We start from the raw sequence: 14,121 nt of genomic DNA, 5'->3' as shown, positions 1-14,121 counted from the left end.
ATACAAAATATTTTCCTGACCAAAGGTTCATTGAATAGATTTGTATGTGTCAGAGTGTTGGTATTGCATTCCTTATTTTTCTGTGTAAAAATGTGAGGCCGTTTACTGTTTTCATTGACATTTGTCTGTTTATCTGTTCGCAGAATTACCCAAAAACCACTGAACTGAGTTTATTTGAAACTTGGTGGAAGGATGGAGGATAATTCATGGATCTTCATTTTTAAAAATCTGACATATTTAGGTGACTGATATCTACAAGTGTGTGCAGCTTGATTTGAATTTAAGGGGACTGTTGGCTCTGTTAGCTTCATCATTAATTGTTTGTATTTGTTCTATTTTGTGTTATTCTGATTTGTGCATCTTCTCAGATTTGTGTCTTTTGTTTGTGTTTGTGTGTCAGTGTGTGAGAGTGTGTGTGTGTGTGGTGCTGATCCTCTGATCTCCGATCTTCTTGTGAAGATTGACAAAGATATCCTTCTACCTTCAGCTACGTACACACACTCACACGCAAACAATAGCACAAACAAACTCACATCACATGCATTGCATGTCCTGTAAGATCACTGAAAGGTTCCGTGTGTGTGTGTGTCTGTGTGTGTTGTGGCTGTAAATTTGTGTCAGTGTGTCAGTCCCGGTCCTGGTGATTAGCTTTGGTACTGATGTGCTGTAACACAATGAGGGTTGGATTAATTGAAAACTGAGCCTCCTCCGAGCCATCATAGATTGTCCACCGCGATACGTCTTATCTTGTGCCTTGTCTCATCACAGTCCGCCAACCACAGCAAGACTGAAAGTGAGACACACAGCACTGATACACGGCACTTTCTGTCTCTGACCTGGTCAGCTCGGCCACATCTCTCACCTGAATGTCAGCCAATCAATTCTAGAGCACCTGTTGTTGTGGGACTGATCCAGTGGGAGTCCTGGCTTTAGTTTGGGATGTAGAGCAGAGGACTCACATGTTTGTGACAGAAACATCTGCAAAATGACTGAATCATGACTTAACTGATACTACATGTGTAGATTCAAAGAAATTATAAACACAGTGTGTGTGTCTGTTGGTTATTTTGAGGGTTAGACATGAACAGTCTGGACAATTAGTTGAGGAAACTTCTCCTGGGCAGTTTTGGGGGTCTGACTTGGATTCTTGAGGAAATAATTAGACATTCTGGCAGAATCATATTGCTGCCACTGCAGAAAAAGAAAAAAATAATCAGTATTGCATGAATTTATGGTAATTTTGGCATCCTCTCTCATCCTCCTTACTGAAATCACATCATCGTTAAAAGCGTTGCATTATAATGTGATACTGATGCGTTTTTTTCTGTCTCCAGCTTCACAGCAACATCCAGCAAAACACAATCACCGGAGCAGCCACAGGATTACTGCCAAAGGATTACCTGGCTGGTAATCAGCCCCTGCTCCGGCCTCATCTGTTGCTGGAGACATGGCCCCCGGCTCGTCTGCTACCAACGAACCAGCCACTGCCCATGGAAATCGAGGTAAACTTCACACAACATTAATTCTGGGCCCGTTGATGATCAGGGATGTCAGAAATCCTTCTGCAGCAACATATTGTTATCCATGTTCGCAAGTTGCTTCTAAAATCCAAGCGCTCCTTGAAAAGCATCCAATGGTACAAACTGTCCTGATACATGCTGGCTATATTCAGAATATACAAAACTAGACTTTGTGCTAATTTTTTCTAGTAAGTTCAGTTTAAATTAGTCACAACTAAATTCACTGATTCCTGATCGCTGCTGCACAGACTCTGGCTCCAAATGCACAAGATGGTGGCGACGTGGCGTTCGTATGTGGGGTATTGTAGCTTAATTTCTGGAGAGTGGGGACGTGTCGTCCATTGTTATGTAGAGTCTATGGTTCAATGTTTGCAAAGACTCTATAGAAAAATCTAAAAACATGTTTCCCTAATGTCAAGCAACAGTATACCTCTCAAAAACACAGATTACCTTCAACTGAACCATTTGAGAATGGAAACACATGTTCAAGACTCATGTCCACATCAAGTGTTACAAACTCATGTGGCAGTTTAACACAAGTATGTTGTTTGTGCAATCAGATTCATGTTAACACCTATTTTTGCACCTTTCATTTACTGTGCACTTTTCAAATCGCACATGTCCATGTACACACAATATGTGATGATCATGTTTCATCATCACCCCATTCACTGCTCAATAAAAGGATGACAAAGACTGTATGTAGAGGGAAATATACTCTTACCTCCTGAGAGATACATAACACACATCTCTTTCTTTACATTCTGCACACAGACAATGGTTGTTTCTCACGTCATTGTATTCTTCTCATTTCACAGTTAATGAAAAGGTCTTTGTGAGCTCGTTATTTTGATCAGATATTGATGATAAATATTCTGTACTGTGGGACCAACACCCCATAAGCAGTCACCTCAACGCACAATATCATGAATGAAATATGACCTTTAAAAGAGATTAAATGACTTGATTACAACCACTGGTCATATGATTACCTCTGTTTGTGCACATCCAGTCAGAGCAGATGTGATACCACAACATCACCTAATGTCACAAGTTGTTTTGTTTTTTTCCAAATACGTTGAAAAAGACCCAGTTTTACCTGGAACCAAACCCCCATCACACTGCATGAGAACAATCTGTCTCCATGACAATAGATTAACAGCTATGTGTGTTTGTCCACATGTGTGGGCACATGTTTCTCCGCAGAACTTTGTGTACACGACTCGCTCATTCTCTGACAACCTGGTGAGAAGGGATTTCATCATTTTCTTCATTGGTGATGGTTGTCAACAACAAGCGTCTGAGTTTTTCCTCAACTTTCCACTAACAATTTGATTATAAAAGAGAATTTATCTTCATTTAAAAACATTTTTTACATCTAGATAATCCTCCCATTCAACTTTGAAAATAAATTCACGTACAATTAAAAATAGTAACACAGTATAGTAATGTTTTTTCGGTGTGTGTGTATACATGTTAAAAACATTATATAGAGATTTTTTTTTACTTATAGTCTTTATAATATTAAATTATGAACACTGATTATAAACTCTCGTAGTGTCTCTCTCTCTCTCTCTCTCTCTCTGTCGCTCTCTCTCTCTGTGACTGTACATAATCCCTTTGCTGCTTTTATGTACAGATTGCACAACCGATCACAAGTTGCAATCACAAGATGTGAAAAACTCACAATGTCTGTGAGAGAGGACGGGAAAACAAGAAAATCTTTGTTGTCTTGTTTGTGTCCTCGTTCCTGGGGCCGGACATGCTGTGCTGCTTTTTTCCCTTTTTCCCTTTTCAGTTTATTCTCATAGTAGATTTAAAATGTTTCAGGTTTTTTCAGGAGCTTGCAGACTTTGTCTTTGATACTGACCAAAACAAATAAATCAATAAAACATATTAAATGAATGAATTGAGAAAATCCTGATCTGGGAACTGTCCTGGTACAATGTGTTATCTATTATTCACAACTTCTGGCACAATTTGCATCAGGTCGTTCTAATTAGGGATTTGTTTACTGACAATTTGTTCTACTGAGAAAACCTACAAACTAACAACGGTAAGTAAAGCACATTATATTATTTGAACTAGCTTATAATGGATGCTACAATATCCGAGGCAGGGCGTACTGGACTGTATAGAAAGTATGTCACACTGTACAGACACTGTGTCTATACTTCCATACATTTTGTCTGTATGGCACAGTTCACTGTACTATATTGTGTCTGATGGCAGGTATAGCAATTTAAGGTGATTCAGTCCGGCTAACTGTTTAGCAGTAAGTGTATTTTCAGAAACCACCAAGTGTCATTAAGTAATTCAACAAAGTGTTTAAATTCAACCTTGCGCCTTTTATGATTTAACTGACAAAATCAATTTACAACATTATTCTCACGTCTGCTGTTTCTGGGTCTAGACCACAGCAGCAGACAGTGTTTTATGGCTTCTGTAACAAATTCACGCAGTAGTTCTTTCCTCAGATAACCTACGAAGCTCTCATGAGAAAAACAATAAAGTGTCAGTCTGATCTCATCTAATGTCTCTCTATATTGAATCTGGCCAGAGATTAGATTAAAGCTCCAGGGGATGTGTCTGAATATTACTGAGGGAGTTATGAGCAGGAAATAATAGATCCGTAGCTAAATTCCTCAAGCAATCCAATTTTATGCAATTTTACAATCAACTGCACAATATATATATATATATATGTATATTCCAAAAGACATGGTTAAAAATTTTAAGGGCAAATCATAACAAGGTCAAAACCTTAAAATGTATAAAGAAACCAAACAGTTCCCAGTTTTTGCTTTATTTAAAACTGCTTTGCAAGAAGGATGACATTGTTTCCACAATAATGAATATTACCTACATTGCAATTCTTTAAGCCTTAAATCATCTAGAAACTAAAGAGCTGCTGGATCTCATAAAAGATATTACTTAAGTTATCCTAGCTGTAACACACATGTTAAATAATTCACTGCTGTAAAATGTGTTGGCTGTATATGAATGTAAATACAATATGTAGCTGTACAGGATGTAGAGGGTGTGGAACACACTATGTGTTGGAGTCGTGCAGTGATTTCTCCTCTCAGCGCTGTGTTGTAAGTAGGTCCCCCTCTCCTCCTCTCCCCCCTCCTCCTCTTTTCTATTCCACACTCCCCCTTTCCTCACCTTTCATTTCCTGTATCCATTGTCAATCAATTGTCAATCAATCTATTTGTGCAGTACCTTTCATACAGGTTAATTAAAATTTGATTTACAAGACAAATCTAAATGATAAAATAAGGAAACATATGTGCACAAAAAAGAAATCATAGGGAAGTAGAATGGCACTCAGTAGAGCACATGCCCCTAAGGCCTAACATTCCCCTTTTAAAACCACATTTAAATGAACCAGATCCAGATTTTTATTTGGATTCACACCAAATTGCAAAAACTCTAATTATCAGTTGACTAAGCATGCCTGATTTTTTTTCCAACAAATCATTGAAAATGATGGGAAAAAAAGTTAAAGCATGTGAACAAATAATTCCTGGATCTGCCTCCTTATCTGGAGCCTCCCCCACATGTAATGGCTTCTTTCCTGACCCATACCAAATCATACCACCAGGTTTTGTTGTTATCCATCAAGTCGTTGTTGCCTAATCTAACTAACTTGACGTGCATGTGTGTGTGTGTGTGTGTGTGTGTGTGTGTGTGTGTGTATGTGTGTACCTGTGTAAATTAGTTGTACCTTGGTTTATGCGTAACTACGGCAACTTTCCTCTGTTTTCAAAGTTAATTGAATCAAACTCTGTAAGGATGTGAGTCACATCAATACATGTAATAATTATCAAGGTTAAATTACTTGTACTAAAACATGTATCAATCAATTTGTAATAGTAATATAATAATAATAACTTTATTTATATAGCCCTTACCTAAACAAGGTAAAACGCAAATTTGTCTGTGGATCTGTTTTTTGCCTCACAGGCACAGTCCTGCTGGAAGAGCTCCTGCTGGAAGAGCTCCTGCTGTCCTACAGGACGGTGCATGTAAAGTGTGACCGGGCATGTTTTCTCCTTCATCTCTCCTTCAGCTCCTGTCGAGAAGACAACTGATTTATCAGCTGATTATCTGGTGTTTCAGAGGATTTGGCACGAAGACCAGTTTCACTAACTGAAACTGTCAGACATAAAGTCATGCTTCCAAAAACTGTTTTTGCAAAAGGGTCATGAGGATGCCCGAAGGCACAAACTTGTAAAAGCCCTGGAACAACCCTGTCTCCAGCAGTGCAGTTGCATAATAGCTGCTATTTTTGAATAGTGGACTTTTGACTGATTAATTTGGTCTAAGGAGAATATTAGTGCCTGAGTTCCCAAACAAACATGAACAGAATCATAATGTTCTGATTATATTCAATGTGCTTCATGAGCTCTCATTTGCATCTGATGCACAGAGAAGCTGAGCCAAAAGAACGTGATGAACACTATTAGGTAAGGGCCCGAGGTGCCTTCCAACGTCTTATCACCGGGGCCGTTGTTTCACAGCAGTGGATTATTATTCAAAACAATCCTCGCCACATGACTCAATAAGTAAACATAGACACAACTCTCCTGCTGAGAGAAAAGACTCAAAGTGACCAGAGGAACCAAACAAAATAAAATGATAATCCAGAGCATCTGTGAAGCCTGGAGATACATATTTGATTTTTTTTGTTATTGTTTAAAGGGATTTAAAATCACAAGAGACTGTAATGTAATTAAATCAATGCAGGATATTATACAAACGACAGACGCAAACACACACAGTCAGAAGAAATTACATTGACTTACTTTGATTTCCTGGAAACTTACTCTAACCCTAACAATAATTATTACTAACCTAACTGTAACCCTTACCCTAACCTAAATCTAAACCAAAACCTAATCGTTAACCTTAAACTTATCTCAAAAAATGTCTTAATCTTATAGTTTTATGATTTACATTGTGGAAACTTGTGTTTTTCCCCTTAAAGGTCCAGTGTGTAAGATTTAGGTGAAAGGGATCTATTGGCAGAAATTTAATCTAGAATAATCCTCATGATGTTTTCACCAGTTCGTTTCATCTAAATTGTATGAATTGTAGTTTTCTTTACCCCAGAAAAGACCCTTTATATTTAAATACTTTATATTTACATGGAGGGGACCCTCTCTACGGAGGCCGCCATGTTTTTTACATTAGTCCAGACTGGACAAACTAAACACCTTTTGAGTTTTTATGACAACTGAAGCTACCACAGTTTTTTTTTCATGTTTGGAAGGAGAGGGTGAGGTGAGGGGTGTTCAGCTGCAACATGTGATTTCAACTCTAGATATCACAAAATTCTACACACAAGTCCTCATAATGTGACTGTGTTCACAGATTTAGGTCCCTCCCCGCGACTGGACTGCACACACACACACACATGACTTTTATTTTCTACTGATTCTTCGTAAAGTGAAAAGGTGCACTATCCAAAGTATCTCCTGTGACATATTTCAGTTGATTGACTCATGTATTTGCCATTTCTGACCTTTCTGCAATGAATTATAAACACCTAAGATCAAAGTGTGGTTTGTATGATTTTCGCAGAAAAGGGGAAAAAGTAGTACAGAGGTGGAAAGATATGGAGTGGGAGATAGGAATGGTGCAAGAGAAAGATGAGGCCCCTGCTGGTCGTCAAGTTACAGCACTTGAGTAATTGCCTGTTTCTCAAACACCCTGATTGCCACAACAGCAAACCTGGTCTTTCTTGAAGATCTATGAAATATGTGTTAAATTTAAAACTTTCCTCATGTTTGATCACTTGAAACAAAACACACGTCGGCCATTATAAGTTTAAATAGCCAAGATTTTCCCAGTATACCACAGTCAGCGGGTTGTTGGTGGTCCTTCAGCTCCAAGTGGAGAGGTGTAACTGACCATCAAACACACAGCCTTCTTCTTGGTACTAGCTGTCAAAGGAAAATTTATCACACTTTTTTTCCTCCACACAGATACATACAAGCATGCCTGTGTGTGTTGCAGCTTGACATACATGCACAGGCTTACATGCAGAGACAAACACACAAGCGAAAATTCCAGGTGTGGCTCAAAAACCAGCAATCACAGTTGGTCATTAATCAGCGGCGGTGAGTTAACCGCTCTGAGGCTTAAACATACAATCCACATCTCTCTTCGTTCAGTAGGCTGCATCTGAAAAACAATCCTCTCCGTGTCAACATGTATGTGTGTTTTTTTCCCCCCCGACTCCACTTCCGTAAGAAGCAAACAGGCCTTCTCTGAAAACCATTCGCACATGAGGAGAGCACATCTGTGTGTCAGTGTGTGCACCTTCACAGCGTGTGAGTGTTCGCATGCACATTCTGTATGTGTGCATTCGCGGGTGTTACTTCACCTTCAGGTCGGATGATTCATTACAGACAAGCCATGGGGTCAGGGGCCCTGCATGGCTGTTGTCATGGAAGCGAGTGTTGGAAACAGCAGATCTCTTTCAGTATCATCTTCAGATGGTTGGGACATCAACTTGGCTTTTCTCTCTCTGTTTAACTGTCTCTCACCCTCTGTACAGTGTAATATGCATTTTTGCGTTTTAGATAAAATAAACACATCTTGCTCCGATGATTACTTGTCTTTGTTAGTTATCATTATGCTGTATAGGAATATGAAATTATTATTAAGAAACAATAAATGAAAAACACAATTTATATCCTTCTTAATCAGATTGTCCTGTGTTCTGAGTGAGACCAAAATAATTTTGATAAGCTGGAGATAAAACTATGCATCGTGTCACACTTTCCCCCATTTTCCAGGTCGAGACTCTGGCTTTTAAAACGGCTCCCTGGTGAACACACAACAGTTCATGATCATGCTCTCATGCACATATCTTCCTTTTTCCTGAGTATCTGTAATTAATTTTCACTACAGCACGCACACACACAAAATAAAACACACACACACACACACACACTAGATCTTCGTCTAGTTCTGCTTCTCTCTTTTCTCCTCTGTGGCATTGAAAGAGAGGTCTGGATAAACTGGTTTGTGGAGCAAACTGAGAGGACAAGGAGGTTAACAAAAAATTGTGTCAAGCAACAGAGACAGTGACAGAGTGTGTTTGATTACATTTAACAAACACAGCTTGTATGGATGGTATGTGATGGCCTCACACATTGGACACACATAGAGGCATGTGCAGACACGCTCAAATATCAGATGATGTTGACAAAGCCCAGTTCTCTGTAGACAACATATTGTTTTTCATACTCTAATGAGTGCAAGAGTGAATGATGAAATCAACCTATAAAAATGTTTACTCAAATACTGGACCAGTACAATTTTGTACAATGTTGTACTGGTCCAGTATTTTCCCCTATCATGCAATGTTAAAGGAAGTGAAAAAAAAATGATTGCATCCACCCCCTGAACTGGATCCGTACCAAAATATATTGTAACTAGTATTTGCCTGAAACACATCATCCACATGGTTACATGGTCATGCATCTTGTGCTATTTTGCCTAGAGCACTGCATATTTGCCAAATGGTCCATATTTGTGTTGGGATATTTGTGCCATATTTGCTAGTGGGCCACTGAAGGTGCACATCCATTTTGTCCGGGCCACGAGAAGGCTGGAAGTGCTGCATCATTGCCTGAAGTGGCCCATATCTGGACAGTTGTAACTGTAAATTAAGATTTATCCCTTAAAACTTTTGGTTTTATTTCAATAAATGTTCAAATTATTGAATATCTCCAAAAAAATCTAAGATGAGGAGAAAAAATTGAGAACAGATGTGAGTATCAGAAATTTAGTTTTAGTTTTTTCCTTACTAACCATCTTTCGACCCGTTAGATTTAACTGGTGTTAACAAAACCATATATAAAGTAATTTAAACTAGCTCCATCTCCAGCAGATACAAAGTAACATGCTGCTCACACACTTCAGAATGAACTATCTGATGCTGTCTTATATTTTAATATATATGATATATAATATATGAGTCAGAGGAAATAAACCAGCAATTATACTTTAATAGTTAAGCACTTTTGCACAGGATTTTTAATGCAGCTCTTTATCTTGTACGGAAACATTTTCATATGGTTGTAACTATAGAAATGTGGGGAGGATTAGCGCTCGATCAGCAATGAAAGGAAGGCTGGGAATAATAACAACAGATATGAGGAATGAGAGATGAGGTAATGAACTTCCAGGCCTTACACAAATACCTTTGGCTCTTTGTATTGGATAAAAATCCTGGTTACTGGAAGATGACAGTGGAAATTGGAAGAGATTTACTCATAGTCTAGTCTACTTGTAATTGTCAGTTTTTTCAGGGTGGGGTGACAGCCTCAGGGGCCTATCTTTTCCCTTTGTTTTATATGGGTGGAGCTGAGACCTGGTCAGAAATGCAGCACATCTGAGCAGGACAGGGGAAGAGAAAGAGGATCTTGTTACTCTGATTCTTTTTAATAAAAACAGTCGCAGTCGGTGTGTCACACTGAAAACACAGTCTCTGAGCTCGGATCACAGGTCATATCATCCTGTGAGGATAAGTAGGCTGCTTTCCTTGCTCCATATCCATTCTTATTTAATATTTCCCTTAGATCCAATTTTATTTTTATCTCACAGACATAATCTCTACCATAATCTCCTCCTCGTCCCCAGAATAATCTATTAGGCTGTCTAAATTGACAGGTTTTTTTTTTTATCAAAACCCTGTCAAAACTCTGCAAATGCCTGTGGTCGCTCCTTCCTCTCATAACTGTCAGATGCAATGTTATCTAGATGGAAGCAGAGCAATATCGACAGACAACAGGACGGGTGCTGCGTGTGGAAGCAGGGTGGACAGATGCGCCATGGTAAATGTCAGCTTTAATTGGATGCCTATCGGTGAAATATTGCCCGTCAAGACCAAATAAACAGCGGGACCACTGATGACAGGATGTGAAGCTACTGTGTACCTGGGGGTGATAAATTCATCCATCTCTGGTGTCAGCAGCTGCTGGGGGAGGACAAATACCAAGTCAGAAGTGAAATGAAGGACACTCCAGTATACTTCTTGTATGTTGGTTTAGCTCATTAGAGACATGCTACCCATGTCACATCTAGTTTACCTAGCCACAGGCATAACTCCACAGCGGATGAGTTTTTAGCAGCAAAATACAGAAGCAACAGTATCAGTGTAGTTTCAGTTCAAATGTTATTGAAAGTCTACAAAACCAAACAGAGCTTATTTGTTATTTGCCAAGTTAGCACCAGGACTCTATGAATGGCAACCATAGACTGTACATTAAGATGGAGGACAAGACAGCTCCCTAAATCTGAAGCCAAAATGTTTCAATCGCCCCCTTGTGTGGACTGTGGATTGGCATGAACTTCTTTTTTTTGTTTTAATCCTGTCCATTTGACCAACATGAAACATTTTTGCGTTTTAGTGAAATGTCTCCTTTAGTGAAATGAATCCTGTCCTTCTGAGGATAAATTTTACTGACGTGACTGATTGCATTATTTTTCATCTTGTACCATGTTTAGCAAATATCAGCGCATCAGGTAACAAATAACAAATAAAGTTGTTTTGAATTTGAAGTAAAATGATGAACACAATAAACATTACACCTGCTAAACATCAGCATGTTAGTGTTCTCATTGTGAGCCTGTTACTGTGCTGACATGACCTGGCAATAGACTTATAGCTGTCATCAGTTGTCTGTGGATGAATGAAAAGATAATGACAAACAAAATCAGTCCACCACCAACCATGAGGGGAATAGTTGAATTGACATTAACTCAGATTACAATTTGTGTAATCGGAGAGCTCTGTAGACTGCACTCAGATGTTAGCATCAGTAATTAGTGGATGTAGCCACATTTTAAATACAGTGTTCTTGAACGTGGAAACATTATCCGATAATACAGACTAGCTTAAGGTTCTGGAGCTCTAAGATGTATCACACTGTCCTCATCAGCAGTGTTAGTTGATAACTAATAGATGCTGAACTGCTGATAACCCTAACTGCAACTGCATGATACAATCAAATAAAAAATAAAAAAGATTGAAACTAGACTTTGACTTAAAAAAAAAAATCCATGAACTGCTCCAGGAACAACCATTACAGTTTCATGACAACTGGACGACTCTAGCTGCTCAGGATTTTGTGATACAAAAATCTTAAAACTAAAGATTACTTTATTTTCTGCTGTTTTCAATGTCTACACTGAATTTATAATCCCAACGGCAAAAACCAGACATCTAACCAAACCCCAGAAAGGACACCCCTGTGGTTGTGGAGGTGACAGGTATGATCAGGAACAAGTGTAACAGGAGGAAAAGGAAGTGTAATTTGGCACACTGACCTATTGATGTGAACCTGGTGCAGGTAAAAGATAGGTACAAACCAGATTACAGTCACACAGGGAGTTGAAGTGAGAGAGATTATAGGGCATTTAAAAGGAGAGAAGAGAGAGGGTTTAGCAGGATGAGGGAGAGGAAGGGACAGAGGATTATTGAAGCCAGAGCTTGGATCCTAAAATAATCCTCTCTGTATACTGGGCTTCATGCACAGTGGGGCAGGGGCCAGTTGGAGCTATTAAATTCTCATTGCATTCATGCGCCACACTTTGAACGTGCTGAAAACCCTTGTTACTGTCACTGCCTCTGTTTTGGATTTGGAGGTGTTTGATTTCTACTTCTCCTCTGACCCAACACACACACACACACGCAGTGAGCGGGAGTTCACTAATCTGGAAAGCTGGTTGGCCGCTGCTTGACTGTATGTGAAGCTCTAAGCCCCTCCTTCTTTCCATGCTTTGTGTTCTAATTTGGGTATTGCCATGGTTACATAAGATTCAGGGTTAGGAGGTCAGTGATGTTGCAGGCAAACACCGGATGGATGTGTGACTGGCTCATGGCGACAGAGGGACACGCTGAGGGACATAATATAACCCAAGAAAGACGGCAGATGAGGATCGGGAAGGATATCATCAGAGTGGCAAAACTGTCTAAATGGGAGGAAGAGGAAGTTTACAGCCACAGAATATAGTAAAGCAAAACAGCCTCCCTGCACTTTTCCCAGCATTGTTTTTACACTGTTTTCTAAAAAAACACAATATTGCCTAGCATTTGTGCTGAGATGTTTTTTTCCCTCTTCTTTTGTGTGTTTTGGGCAATTGCATATGTTGCAGAAGCAGAAACTGTAGGAAAAAAAGTAGAGATAAAAGAGCCACAGGCCTGAGAGGGAAGAATAAGGAGACATAAAGTTAAGGTGGTGCTGAGAGACGGCAAGTGTGATCTTTGATATGATGCAGGACAAAAGCATTCATAGGGGAGAGAGACAGATAGAAAGCACACATGCACAGCAGAAAGACAAGGGAGGGAGGGAGGGAGGGAGGGAGGGAGGGAAAGTTGTGTGTTGCTCCACTAACCTACTTACCATAATCTCTCTTCTCCTCATTTCATAACTGTGCCTACGTTACCCGATACATTCGTCATCTTCACCACACATGCAAATCAATTATTTTCCTCTGCACTTAATTAATGACCTTGTCAGATACTATCTGTCCTTTCTTTGTCTATGTCACCTTGAATATGTCCTTCGCCCTCAAATATGTAAAGTGTCCCTGAGTCCTTAGAAAGGCGCTATAAAAAAAATTCAAGTTATATTTATTACTGATGATGGTTTGGTTTATGTCGTTGGCTCTGTGGCTGAGTCCAAGAGTGTGTCTTCTTCCATTAAAACGCACACCGAAATTTCAAAGGGTAACAACGAGATGAACAAAGATGTACCTGGTCATCTGCAACAGTAAATAGATAGATAGATAGATAGATAGATAGATAGATAGATAGATAGATAGATAGATAGATAGATAGATAAATAGATAGATAGATAGATAGATAGATAGATAGATAGATAGATAGATAGATAGATAATTCATTGATGGATAGATAGATAGATAGTTGATGGATAGATAGATACATAGATACATAGATACGTAGATAGATTTAAAAGTTACAAAATTATCCATGATGTCATCATATCAGGAAATGGAAAACAAATTAACACAGCGCAGCAAACTGTGGTCACATTTAATTCCCCACCAAGATTAGTGTTTGTTAATCCACTGATTAACTGCAGAGTTCTTACAAGGACACAATAGTTATTTCACAAAATAAGCACCACAGTGAAATTAGCTGATATTTCTTAATATGGACAATATGTCTCTTTTTTTCCATATGGTACATCATTCTATGAATTCTTATTTCATGTTTGTCTGAATAATAATCATAAACATGATCATAATCATAATAATATAGCCCTTTCCAAATACACAATACTTTTAAATGTGCTTCACAAAGACAAAATAAAAAGAGGAAATAAAACCATGAAAAAAACAACAATCTAAATAATACATAAACACCTCAAATAATATAACATAATTTAAAAATAAAAATGTAAAAGCTATTTGGTAAAAGTAAGTTTGAACCCAGTAATCTTGATTTCCTTCATCGACCTGTTTGTTTGTTGACCTGTTCTTTTTGACACGTATCATATTGGTAGGCACGATTAATCAAAAATGACATAACGAAAGGACTTATTAACATGAGTAT

This window comes from Paralichthys olivaceus, chromosome 3, assembly GCF_024713975.1.
Source record: "Paralichthys olivaceus isolate ysfri-2021 chromosome 3, ASM2471397v2, whole genome shotgun sequence".
Lineage (NCBI taxonomy): Eukaryota > Metazoa > Chordata > Actinopteri > Pleuronectiformes > Paralichthyidae > Paralichthys > Paralichthys olivaceus.
Note: the sequence above shows the minus strand (reverse complement) of the source record.